At 38.2% G+C, this 13,901-nt stretch overlaps 1 protein-coding gene across 6 annotated transcripts in view; it reads right to left on the reverse strand.

Moving 5' to 3' along the window:
• Positions 1 to 7,834, reverse strand: part of adgrl2a (adhesion G protein-coupled receptor L2a) — a 212,027-nt gene extending 204,193 nt beyond the window's left edge. For 5 of the 6 annotated variants that reach the window (XM_084355337.1, XM_084355335.1, XM_084355334.1 and 2 more), the window contains exon 1: positions 7,670 to 7,834. The gene's annotated coding sequence lies outside the window, so the exon portion shown is untranslated. Of the gene's footprint in view, positions 1 to 6,306; positions 6,378 to 7,669 lie in introns of all 6 variants that reach the window. The other variant, XM_084355330.1, reaches the window with a different exon arrangement.
• Positions 7,835 to 13,901: the final 6,067 nt, after the last annotated feature.

Raw genomic sequence — 13,901 nt, forward strand, 5'->3', positions numbered from 1 at the left:
ATGCTTTGCAAACTTTTTCTTTGAATCTGCGCGCTCCCACGAGGTAAATGCATGCAGCAGTTCAGGAGAAACTGAAAATGGAGAAACGGTACAAAACTAGAAGTAGACATACAGTAGACATACGTCAACCAAGGCCCAGCAGTCCCCTTTAATTCAAGCAGGCCTAATCCAATTGACCAGCTACTGTAACTGGATTTTTATTTGGATCCAAAAATGTATTGTATTCACTCATAGATATGAGCCGATTAAATAAGCCAGATTTTTTTAAATCAACATCCATGCATTACTGCCTATGAAAATAGCGAAACACTAAAGAAAAATCCTGGATCTTTCCCTCTATTCGGATCTGCACCAGAAGTTAACAGGGTCTATCTGGGCTGAGGCCCATCCGCCAACCAGGTTTCTTGGGAATCCGTTCACTAGTTTGTTGTGTAATCCTGCTGACAAACCAACCAACCAACAAACAAACGGACAACACAACCTCCTAGACCCAACTTCCAAGCTGTGTTCATCCCTTGTTAGTGTCCTCTGGGATCACTTCCGTTGTGTTTTTGTGTGTTTGGAGAGCGTTTTTCTATTTGTTTGTGTTGTTTGTATCGGCAGCATGTTCACGTGTTTGGTAGCGTTGTGTATTTGCAGCACTTTTGCGTTTTTATTTCCCAATGTTGCACACAAGTTGTCTAATAAATGACAGTGTTTATTTGTTATTAATTTGCTTGTGTTTTCTTAAGTCGCAGTGTGTTGAGTTATCTCGGCCATTGTACCCATCTGATTTTAAGAACTGAGATGTGTGGACCAAGGTTTTGCCTTAGGCCTGAGAGTAGCAAAAGAGTAGCCTCAGGCTCACCACTGTGTTGCCTCTAAAAAAAAAAAAAACAATGTTTTTTTGAAGATCATGGGGGATGTAACCAAAGTTAGGAATGTGTATTTGTGTCACTATTCAGTCTGAATTGAGTCTTCTGAACTTAAGACAAGATTAGTTATTTTTTGACATTTTGGCTGAATTATATATCCCAAAAGGCCGCTCCTCCATAATAATTTGGTTGGGGGAATGTGGTGTAAACTTTTTGTCTGACAAGATGCTTGAAATTTAATGATGCTACTCTTTGAAAATAATTCTCTCTGTTATTTATTTATTTATTTTTCTGGATACTTTTTCTCTGGGTCTCGTGTCTCATAGAGTGGTCTTTTATACAGAACAAAGCAAGAGGACACAAAGCAGAGCTTGAATTTGACTGGGAGCACTCAATCAAGAGGAAGTCATTACTTCAGAATAAGGGGCAGCAATGCTTTGCTGCCCGACTTCAGCTGAATACCTCAGCTTTCAGCAATGCATAAATAATGTGCCAACTGTCTTTGATCTGTTGGGGGTGATAACTTCACAAGCATGCGGACACCTTCCACTGATAGAAGAGGCTCTGCCCTGTCCAAATATGTGTCAACAAGCATCACTCTCACATAAATGTACTGAGGAGGAAAAAGAGAACAAAGGGAGAGCTCAAGATGGACAAAGGCTCGAAAATGCCAGTGGAGAGATAAACATGTTCAGTGTTTCAGAAATTAAGAACAAGACTTTCAGTCTTCAGTCAACTAATCCATCAATTTCCTAGTTGTTGTTTTACTCTGATTTCATCTTTATCAAGTTTGGATGTTGAAGTGTAATTTTGAATGCATTCTTTTGTTTCTAAATGTATTTTATTAATTTTCATCTTATAATTTTGTTGAAAATAGTATCAAGAAGAAAAGGAGAGAGGAGTTTCATCCTTGGTATGTTATACAGTACCATTATTATTATTATATTCGAATGAAATCTGTGGTTATGTTTATTTTTTATTCTCTCAGCAGCAAGAAATCACATTAATGACAGCTGTCAGCTGCTTTTTCAGTGGCCGTAGAGGACACTTCAGATTGTGATTCCCCCCAAGAAATCACAGAAGCCTGTAAAAGCTCTCTTCTGTGTCAGCAGGGCAGATTGTGTGACTGTTCCTGGACAGTCAGACACCCTGACACAGCTGAAAACGGGGGAAAAAGAAACATAGTAAAGTGAGCACACAAAGCACTCTGACAAGAGGTCAAAGCAAAGAAAGGTCCGTCTTTCAGACAGAAAGAAAAACAAAAGCCTGTGCGACTTTCAACAAGCCTGCTTTAACCAAAGTGCCCAAGCTGTGTGAAATGAAGGGTCACCATGGAATAATGGTGATATTAAAAACTGTTATAATTGCCTCTCATTTCCATTTCAGATTTAAGCTGTGAAAATATTTGACCATTAATGGCCCAGCCCTGACTGAGGCAATTTATTTAATCCTTATTCACCGCTGTCAAGTGGTGAGGAAAGTGAACACAGACGCTGAAAGTCACGAAAACATTCAAACTCTGTTTTACCCCACACATCTTTTATATTTCATGATACAAATATTCAATGTTTTAAGTCCAAAACTATATAGCAGTTTGTTTTGTAAGACTCGACTGATAAGTCCACGAGAGCAAATGCATCTTTACTTCTCTCTATATTTCAGGGAATTAGGCTGAAAACAGGTTGGGTTTAGCCCAGGGAACTTATTAGCAGAGCCTCCCTGGTGGTTGAACTTCCAGGGAAAAAGGAAGAGAGGCTCTTCTTCTTTAGAGTTGGCTGTAATGCCATGAGCATCCTCTGCTGGTAAAGAAACACTTCAAACACCCAGCTCCTAATGAAACACACCAGAGAGGCGCAACACTAATTAATACATAACCTGCATGAATAACCCATATGTGTGTGTATACTCTGCGTACAATCTTGCATTATAATCATCTTTTACGTTGCAGATTACAGTAATGAACACGTGCATTAACTCAGGAGGTTATTGGTTGCATTTCACTCAATATCATGATATGCAGATGACAGTGTGTAAAACATCTCTATTTTTATTCTTTTCTTCAGATTTAGACTGCATCTGCAGAGGCAGGGGAAATAAAGCCCAGCATTATGTATGAGCCTTTTGGTTTGGTTATGCTAAAACAGTAAATAAAGAAAGTGGCCGAGATTACATTGCCACTGCATTCTGGTGGAAACCTTGTAACTCCAATTACGAGGTTTCCCTTACAGCTGGAATTACTTTTATTTTTGATTAATCTGACATTTACTTTTATTGTTTATTCAATTAATAATTTGTCTCACAAATATGTTTATTTCATTTTACCATCATTCCCAAACACTGAGTTTTCTGTCATATATTACAAATAAATGCATCAAATCCACATTTAAGAAGCCAGAAAAAGCGAACATCTGGAATTTCTGCTTGAAATATGAGTAAAACAAAACATCAATTAATCTACCCAAGGTCTGCAACCAATCTGTCGATTATGTTCACGTTAAGTCAATTAGTTGTTTGGTCGATAAAAGAATTGTAAAAAATGACGATTGTTATTTTCCGAAAGGCCAAGATGACGCAAATATTTTGTTTTGTCCACAACCCAAAGATAATCAATTCAATGCCCGAGAGGAGTAAAGAAACCATAAAATATTCACATATAAGAAGCTGGAATCAGAGAACTTTGACATTTCGTTTCTTAAATTATAACTCAAAATGACAGATAAACCATCAAAATAGTTGGTGATTGATTTAGCAGTTGACGAATAATCGTAATCAATTCATCATTGCAACTCCAAATAGTTTCCACCTTCTTCTCTGTTGATTAGTTATTCATTGCAGACAGTGAAATATTTTGCATCATTGTCTAATCAACAGACATGTTTGCCAATCCAAAATTGCAGAAGGATTTTTCATTTGATGCAATCATCATTTGGAGTAAAGCCAAATCAATTATTTTGCAGGCCCTATATTAACTGTGTGCAGATACATCAGTGTACAGTATGTGTAGAAGGAAGGGGTAACAAGAAATTGCAAATCCGAAATGTTTGAGCTTACGTTTGAGTTAGTTTAGAAAATGTGTCCACCAAAGAGGACTGACGCGTTTATTTTTCAACTATAAAATGGAAAAAGTCATCAGATTTAAGGTGTTATTATTAAAAATGTTTGTTTATAAATATTTGCTTGTATATTGTTATCAACATTATCAGCCACAGAAATCCAGTGTTTGTTCGACTACTATTTGTAAATGTCCCCAAACACTGGCAATAAGTGGCAAAAACTATGCAGCAATGTCAGGCAATAAGTGGCCAGCTTTCCAAACAAAGTGAGTGTTTTGCCTGAGAGTCCAAAATTGTTCAAGGTTGATCACATTGCTGCTCTCACTCAACTCAACTTCAAGTTCAAAACAGCTTTGTAAAAAATCTTTGGCGAAAAACTATCCAAAAAAAACCTGCTCTACTGACAGAAAATAGTTCCAAAACTTTTTGGTTTTAATAATTGATTGATAAAGTATTGACTTAAGTACTCCAAATTTAAAAGGAAAATGTGGCTCATAGTAATCGGGCAATCAATGGGTGATAATAACCCGTAAACCGAGCACAAGAACAAAGAAACACTGAGCCTAGCAGCTGCGGTAACACATACTCTACTGTATTCCCAAGATCCATGGCAGAAAAGCTGCCTGAACCATAAAATAGATCGCTGGGCCGATGAAAAACCACCATGTGGGTACAATAATAACTCATTGTCCACAGATACATGGGCTGTAGCGGTAATCTTCAGATCTCCTCAGCGATGAAATATAGATATTTGTAAAAGCACTGAAGGGATTAGGCAGGGTTTTCTACCTCCTGCGGTACATGGCCTGAGTCATGCTGGGAGCACCAGGAGCTCTGTGGAAGTCTGTTAAGGATGGAGAGGATTTGACCTAGCTGCTGCATTATTCTGATATGACCCAAACAAAGCCATCAGCATGAGCCCACTGTAGGGGGTGCAGTCTGTTTCTGTCTCCGATCCTTCCTCTTTACAAGGAAGATGAATATGACATGGAATTTAAAAGGACATCTCAGTTATGTTAAAAAGCAATAACTTCCAAATCTGAATGAAATTAAACTGTTATGTGAACAATAAACATAACGCACTAATAAGGTAGTTTATATAAGACAACACAACTGGACGGCATCTTACTTAAAAAGGCGCACACGGTGAGAGCATTATTTAAAAAATGCATGTCGGTCTTTTGAACAGGCTTCTCTCAAACCTGTTAGTTCACACTGCTGATGTACACATACACCTATTAACCCTCTCAGTGATTTTCCTGAGTTAATGCCTAATGAAAAATAAATTGAGTTGCTCCCTACACTTTCATAACATTTCCCCCTTGGAATAAATGGGCTCCTTTATGAGAAAAGACACACTGTTGTTAATGATTTTATAAGCAGGGAGCCCACCTGACATCCTGTTTTCTATTACTGTTCTTTATTCAATTTGCGGGGCACGCTGCAGGTGACCTAACCTATAAAAGGGCACTCCAAATTAAATTATCAGAGCTTCTTGAAATTTTATAAATTCAGAATCGGCCTCACAGAGCGATCTCATACCAGAAACTAATGGCTTCACCTTTAGCTTTGCATAAATCAATCGCACCAAAGGTTAGAACACATCATGCCAGGATGTATCAATGCAGTTTTTAACATCATAACATGTAGTAATTTTGGAAGTGTGAATGGCAGGTGTATGATGTCATATGTGAGATAGTTTGTGGGATTGTGTGTTCTTGCATGTATGCACACACACATTAATGATCAAGTACAGTGCAATCCAAAAGTAACTGATGTGAGCTATGGGGTGATACCTGTATATGTCACATTAAGCAATAAAATAAAGCAATTTAAAGCAAATGTAGAGCTAAAATGGCCATAAATTGACAAAAATAGTAATGTGCATAGTATTTTTTGATAAAAGTCATTTGTCAAGAGAAATACAGGATTTACAGAGGATTTGCTGCTTTCTTTCCGTCTTATACGATTAGAAACCTGGGTTTTGACTATTGCTTGGACAAAACAAGCCATTTTATGACAAAACCATGAGCTTTCTGAACTTTTCAACACCTTTTTACTAGTATATGACATTTTTTCAGACAAAATGGTTAATCAATTAATTGAGAAAATAAACACTAGATTAATAAACAATGAAAATAACTGTCAAGATGCAAAGAAAATAGAATATAAAAGCAGATTATTATTTTTTTTTTTTAGATGTGAAAGGAATCTCCACTTTATTATAAGTGGACTGAATGCATTTGCTATAATTGCTTTTAATGACATTGAATCTGTTCTTTTCATGATTATTTAGCAATTATTTCTACTTGACTGCAGTAGAAAACCTTCATATAAAACCAATACTAATCATTTTATTTGGAGCAGCTGTGAAAAGTGACAGTGTAAAGCTGTGTCACCTCAAAAGGATCCCCTTTATCCTTGAAAGAGCACGAGTTCTTTCCAGTGTCATTTTGTTCCAGTCGGTGACCTAACAAGAGGTTGGAGGCAGACAAAAAAAAGGCCCCAATCAGTAACACTTGTTGCACCTGAGAACATGGAAATTTTAGACTTCTATGTTTGAGAAAATGGAAAACATTGTCTCGTAAAGAAGTCGGGAATATGGATAGGATCATTCAACTGTGTTCAATCTGAGTCAGGACAAATTCTTTTATGAAGCAGTCGAGCGTGAAGGAAATTCATTTGTAAATTGCACCCGATCTTTGGAGAAATTGCTCCTTTTTCAAATTCAAGTCCAGATGCAAAATTGACACAGAAGTCTATGTCATATATACAACTGCTCAAGGACTTTGCCTGCGTAAAGTGTTTCTCAGTATTAGTATTTCTGCAATGAGCGCTTATGTAGTATCCTTTTTCACTCAATTTTTAATCTTAATATGTCCGTGTCAGCTGCAGTCTTTCAGGATAAACTGTTACCATTCTTAATGTGACTGCCTTTAGAACGGTTCCAGGACTAGTTTAAAACAAATATAGTTTTAAATATATCATTTTAAAATATCATTCTGTATGTTAATTCAGCTATTTTAAGAAGAGACAAGGAAACATATTCCCCAATCATTTATATATTGATCTGTCCCCGTTAATTAACTCGGTTAACTAAAAAATAAATACATAAAAACAGGGTTACTAGGTCCCCCAGAGTCACAAAGTAGAAATATTTTTTAATGTTGAAATCTGTGTGCATAGTTATATTTGTAATTAGGACTGCATGATTACAGAATTCTTGCGATTGCGATATGATTCACAATTTATGGGAATGATTATTTTCACATCACAGTTTTAATCATCACTGGTCACACATTATACCTTTATCGAAACATTTCAGAAATGGCATGGCACTTGGCCATATTGTCATTTTGATTATATTTCAATTAATTGTGCAGCCCTATTTGGAATTTTAGATTTTTTGGAGGCACAGACACAGTAATATATTTTTGTGCATTAAGAGTATAGCTCAAACAACTCTGACACTTTAATAAGGGTGGTTGTGGTGTTTTCACTACTTGTCTAATTAATGTAGCCTGTCCACATGGGACACATTTACTTCTGGGGTTCGTTTAGCTGCAAGTTTACTGCTGACAACAATTGGGACAGGTCACTTTTAACAGTGTTACAGTCTGAGGCAGTCTTTTCCAAAAATAATAAAAGCTAAATTAACAAAAAACAGAAATAGGCCAAATATGGCAGTGGGCTATGGATTCCCGCTAGGTTCACCAAACCCACGTGGAACTTCCTGGAGATTGCGCAACTTAACACACTCACTCAGTCACATGCAGGCTGAACACAGTTGTCGCTGAGTGCTCAAACCGCCAGGACACAAACTCCAGCAGTGCCTCCTCCTTCACACGACGGGACCTCGACACCGTCCTCCACGCTGCATACCTCCGCCTTACGTACAACAGGAAGAAAGACCGTGAGTCACGTGGCGCGGTAACAATAACATTACTCACTACTGCCGCCTTGTGGCCACAATCCGCAACAACAGGTAGGCCTGTGCCCACGCACTTACAATCTACTTTATCTCTTTCTCGCATTTAAAGGATGTTACACTCAGAATGAAACAACATGAACACATGTATTAACATTCAATGAACCCTGAGAACTATATTAAACCTAAGTGGGAAATCTCATTTACCAAGAAATATTAATGTCTGCATACATTTAGGGGGCGAAGATGATTAATCACCACATAACAGTAATATGATATAACTAGACAATAATTATAGAAATAACACTTTTATTCTGTCCGCCAGCCACTGATACAGGAAGTCTTGTTCCTGTTCTGAAAGAGCACATGACTGGCTCAGCATTGAGAGTTACAGAGGGCTAGCAGGATAGCATGCTTATGCTAAACAGTTTACAGGTTCATCTTGTTTAACATTTCAGTGATGTTGAACCGGGAGCTGTCATCAACCTCTCAAAATTCAATTAGAGCAGAGCGTCCGTGCGTTTCCATAGATTAGTTGTCGTTAGCGCTTGTCTTTAGCATAGCTTTAGCTATCTATTTTAAGACAGTAGGCCTTGCATTTTCATTTTTGACCGTACATTTTTAACCTTTCTTCAGCACACCACCACATTTTTTTTCTGCCATGTGACATCCAGGCAGTTCTCCAATGGTTTGCGTTGATGTTAATGTTTTGTGCGATGCTATGTCCCATTTCCTTAACATAATCTATGTCTTTATAGCACTGCCTCATGCTGAGTAAGCCAGGCAACCAGGTAAGTTATTTCTGATCACTGTATAATGTAACAAAAAGAAAATATTTCACATATGAATAGAATCAGTGCATATGCATAATAGAGCACAGCTGTTATACTGTGTTAAGATTTACTCAAGCAGATTTATTCCCTTCAGTCAAAAACCCTCGTTACCTCATCAGACTTTCTCCAACAACAGAATGAGTCTTCACTGCAATACACAAAAAGTAGCCTCCAGACAGAAGTGAATAGTTGGCTCTTGAAACTTGTGTAAATAAACCTTGGAGAAATGCTCCCTGTATGACTTTGTACTTGCAAAGCCAACCGATGTTATTATAACGGACTTCTTGTTGGTCAGTTACACAGTGCACACGTGCAAGCTGCATACCAAGACAACTGACCCCCTTCCACTCCATCATAATCACACACAGGAACTTTGATCTGACGACCCATCCAATTATGTTCACAATTATGACAAGTGGTTTCAAGCATGTTATCAAAAGCTGACAGATATTTCCAGGGGACATCCACTTTGACTTGAGGAACAATTTAGCAAATAGTAGCTTCTCTGGCCGTAAATGCTCCCGCTGGGCAAATGGAAATGTGTGGCCACGAAAAACCTTGCATCTCTTAAGCTTAACTTGGTTGAAGAACGTCTGCTTGTGTGCTGGCTGTTTGGCTGGTATATTATTCTGCAAATTGCATGAAGGCTTTTGGCCACCTGTGTATCAAAAGCTATTTGGAAAATCAGTGGATAAAGGTTTTTTAAGAGTGCAGCCACTACCACTTCAAAATCACCCATACTCTACTACTCTATTTCAGCATGGTTAAATATTTCATTTATTATTTCTCTGCAAGTGCAACATAATATTAGCCCAACACGTCCTTGGTAGCAATGTATGGGAAAAAGGCAAAACCAAGAGGCTTTTTACATCATTTTCAGCCCAGTCAAATTTCTCTCAACTACTTTTGAAGTGATATTTAAATCAATACTTTAACACTCAGAGAGTTCAGCAAGGTCAAGAAATGGTAAATCTGAGAGTTGAAGTTATAAAACACCCATGCCCCTCACGCTGTATTAAATCTGACTGCCATATGACACACGCACAGTCTGCTTCTCTGTTCCTATTGTCCGGATGTGAGAGGAAGCAGACCCTAACCTGTCACCTGACCACTGGGCAGCTGCTTGAACCCAGTGCCAAACCCCCCTTTATCCACCCTGCGTCTATAAATCTACGGGAACAATACAGAGTGTGGGTGGTGAAGACACACTTATTGCAAAACAACACCCGAACATCACAAGCTGTGATGGAGTTCCTGTTGCCTTCACATCAGCAGTAGTGGCATTGAAGAGACAAAACGAAACTAGTTCAAGCTAGAAATAACGTTTGATGTTTTCTGTAAGCCATTTTAATTCATTTTTGAGTCAAAGAAGCACTCACTGTGAACCCACCCAACAAAAAAATGTTATGTGAAATCAAATAGAAAAGATTGTGATTTGTTTACTTTAATTCCTGCTTTTATTATATGAATTACACAAAATACAAGATGTGTCTGACATCACCCACTCATTCACTATTCTCTAAAGACACTCAAAAGTTGAGTGAGCAATGAACTGCGACTTTTAACACCTAACTTCAACTTTAAAAAATATAGTGTGTTGCATTGTGAGATTGTTAGCAGAAAGTCTATGTCAAGGACACTACTTTTATTTTTGATTTTTTTCTAATTATTTACACCTGATATTGTTCCTACTGTGACATGCAGAGAAGTATTTTGTCAAAAATTTGTGAATTTCTGTCTCGAGCATATAGGGCATAAATTTTACAATCAGATTTTGGAAGCTGAAATACGATGACTAAAAGAATTTGTCTCCGTCTCCTGCTCTTACTGACGACTTTGTCGCATCTCTCTATTTTCCATGCTATTTAGGTTGCATTTCTACTTGCTCTTGCCCTGTTGCAGTCCTATAGGCTACCAGCTTTGCAGTACTGCCAAACACATTCGAAATTTGATGTGTGCAGTTCTTGCTGCAGCTGGTTGCAGCTTTTAGTTACACATCTCCAAGCTCTTTAGCAAAGCCTCACTATTTCTGTCACAGAGAGCGGCAGGGATTATTATTCAATATGGATTATTGCCGAAAATAAGCTCTGTGGCAAACACAAGTTTATGATAATTACATGTATTTCTCTGCAAGATAATCTTCACAAATGAACACCACTTGTAGAAGTGTAAATGCAAATCGCCAGAGGTAAAAAACTCATGTTAGGCTATAAATGAACTACGTCGTGGCCACAGTGTCAGCACCACTAAGCTTCCTACGACACTATACTACAAACACTTTACTGTAAAGTATAAATCCACATGTTGTAAAGTTAGAGTTAGAATAGTTTGGAACTGAAGTCCGCTTGTAAAGACAGACTAGTGAGTAGATGATCGCCCGTATTTGGTGTAATGATGTTCAGTGATGTTCTATGAGTGCCTAAAACCAATAAGTTAATAGTGTTGCTTCTGGTTCACTTGTCTCAAATTTAATTGGGTTTTTGAGTGGGTTTTCCATTAGATGGCTAAAAACAAGGTCTTTGGAGAACACAACATTTTCACACTTTGTTCTGTGACATTATATATGTGAGTAAATACCCCACTTACTGGATCTTAAAACGTTAAATGTCTTTTAAAAGGCGGTTGCTAATAATTGGCTAAATGAGGCTACACAGGTTGACGGGGACCTTAAACATCATTACACTAAACATGGAGACTCATCTCCTCACTAGTCCATCTTTACAGCTAACTTTAAGCTAACTTTCCAACTTGTGGATCAATCAATTTAAGGTAAGGCTTGTTAGTAGTATATGTTAGTACTTTAGTATAGTGTCAGATCTGTATAGATGACATAAAAGTCAGGTGACCGTGATGTAGTTTGTTTATAGCCTAACGTTAGCTATTTTACTTCTGCCGATTGCAATTATGCATTTATATCTTGCTCAACCAAACGTATTCACTTAATATAAACTGCAATAATCCAAAAATCCAATTTCAAAATCCCAAAGGCATTTTGTTGAGGGTACCAGGGCGATGCTAACTTCCGGGTTAGCCTACAAAAGTACGCCTTCCCTGCAGCACTCTGTTGGCCTGTCACATAAAATCAGCTTTCATATCTATGTAAGAGTTCGTGGTCTCTCAAAGTTCAAAACACCCAGGCTGACAAAAAATGCTTTCAAGGTTTATTTTCTAGTGGTCAGCCAAATAGCTTGTTAGACTTCTGAAATTGTGGTGTTTTGTTGACTTTATAAGAGGATATTCTTGATCCTCTTATCATCCCATGACCAAACGCTGACAAACAAGAATGACAGAATCTCATTTTCAACCAAAATTGAAGTTACTGCCTTTTACTCTTGTCATGCCTGACAGGTGTTATTTCAGTTACAGGATGGATGAAGTACAGACTGTTTTGCTAAAGCACCACCACCGATACTTAAGTGTAATGTAAATCTTGTAGGGTTCTCCACCCGCACAGCAGCTGGCATCTCTGAACCTGAGCAGACAGCGTGCTTTGTCTCTTCAACCTTGTGTACTGAAATATTCAAGAGCTCCAAGTTTATGAGACACTTGCTGCCATCTGTGCCCCAGCGTTCAGTCCTCCCATCATGGCTGAACATAAGGCCAACATCAGAGCAGATATATGTGAGAAGTGTCAAAATAGATTCTCCAGTGTACCCTGTATTCCAAATCTCAATATCGCCTGAATAGCACTGGAAACACACACCAACACACGCAGAAAACCCATGCAGAATTCTGCTACTGCAGAATCAAAATTTCCATATCCATGAGAGAGGAAAGGAAAAGAGGAAACATTTACACAAAACTGCCTCCACACAGTGGCGGAGATCTTTTCACTTAGGTGTCTTTTTTACAATGTCATTGTGGAGTAAGCAAGCTCCTGAGAGAGCTTAACGAATTTCTCCCTAAATGAGAGATTTCCTGAGACAAAAAAGCGGAGGAGGAAGGGTGCAATCAGTCCAGGTTTGTTCTAGACAACATCACTTCCTTCCTTACTATTAGGAGAGTGTCAGAGCGAGACATTCAGATGTGGTTTTCACCAAGCACTTTCCCAGGACAGTAATGCAGCGCAATTCTAATGGTGTCATTCAAAGCAGCTGCCTTTCTCAGCAATATACTGAACGCCTTGCCTAAGCAATTCAAACCGCCTCCACAGATTGCAATACAGTCAACAAAGAACTTATCATCCAAGTGAAACCATTCATCAGTGAATGTGTTTGTGTGCCAGAAAGCAGAGGGCGGTTTAAAAAGACCTGAGTTACACCTGAATGGCTACTTCTCCTACTGGACTATTGTTGCTGCTTCACATTTGAATTCACCTGTTTTCTAACTGCCACTGCCGGTTAAAGTCCACCTTAAAACAACAGTTATGAGTGTTGATACTCCCGGGCGTGGCGGATTAGCAAAATTGTAAATATCTGCACTTGAAATGGACAGTTTTGAGGCTTTGAACAAAGATGAAAATGTTCAAACTGACAGCTTCTTCTTATAACTATGTTTTGTGTGGGTCAGTAGCCCAGCAACAGAAACTCAACCAGCACCCAGCCCTGCTCATTTCCCTCGCAGAGAATGGGGTCATTAGTCCATGGCAGGTGTCAAAGAAACAAAAACGAAATATGTTGTTTTATTGCTTATCTTCAAAGGCACACTCACTATATAACTGCAGCACAAAGGGCTTTAAAAGTCTGTTTATATAGCCATTCCTGGCTACTCATGCCGATAGAAATACTCTTTCTTTTTTTTAAGGCAGCGTGAATAGACATGTTAAACAATGCTGCACGGTATTTCAACAACTTTATAAATGGCTCACGGTATCTTTAACAGTTCACTGTTTGAGAGGCTAGATCTGCATCTATGAAATATTTTCTTTCTCTTTCTTTTTCTTTTAAACAAAAACATGACTCACAGCCACTGTATACGACCCAATAATGCAATAATTTAGTTGTTATTATTAAGAATTTGGTTGTTATTATTAAAACACTGCTGTTGGTAAGCCTATATAAATCAAACACTACATTAAAGAGTCTGACAAGTAGATTATTTAGTCTGTAAACTGAAATTCAAAGGCTTGAAACATCCTGGATGAATTACAGGTATTTAGACCTGTTTGTCTGATGAACAGTGAGATGGTCGCTGCAAGACACACAGCACTGGAATGTGGGTGTGCATTTTGTGTACAGTCTTTTGCGGAAGGGAGGGGGTCGTCCTTCCGTGAGGTTGGTCGGCGTTGTTTTGG

The sequence above is a fragment of the Pagrus pagrus genome (assembly GCF_965226575.1).
Source record: "Pagrus pagrus genome assembly, chromosome: 6".
Taxonomy (NCBI): Eukaryota; Metazoa; Chordata; class Actinopteri; order Spariformes; family Sparidae; genus Pagrus; species Pagrus pagrus.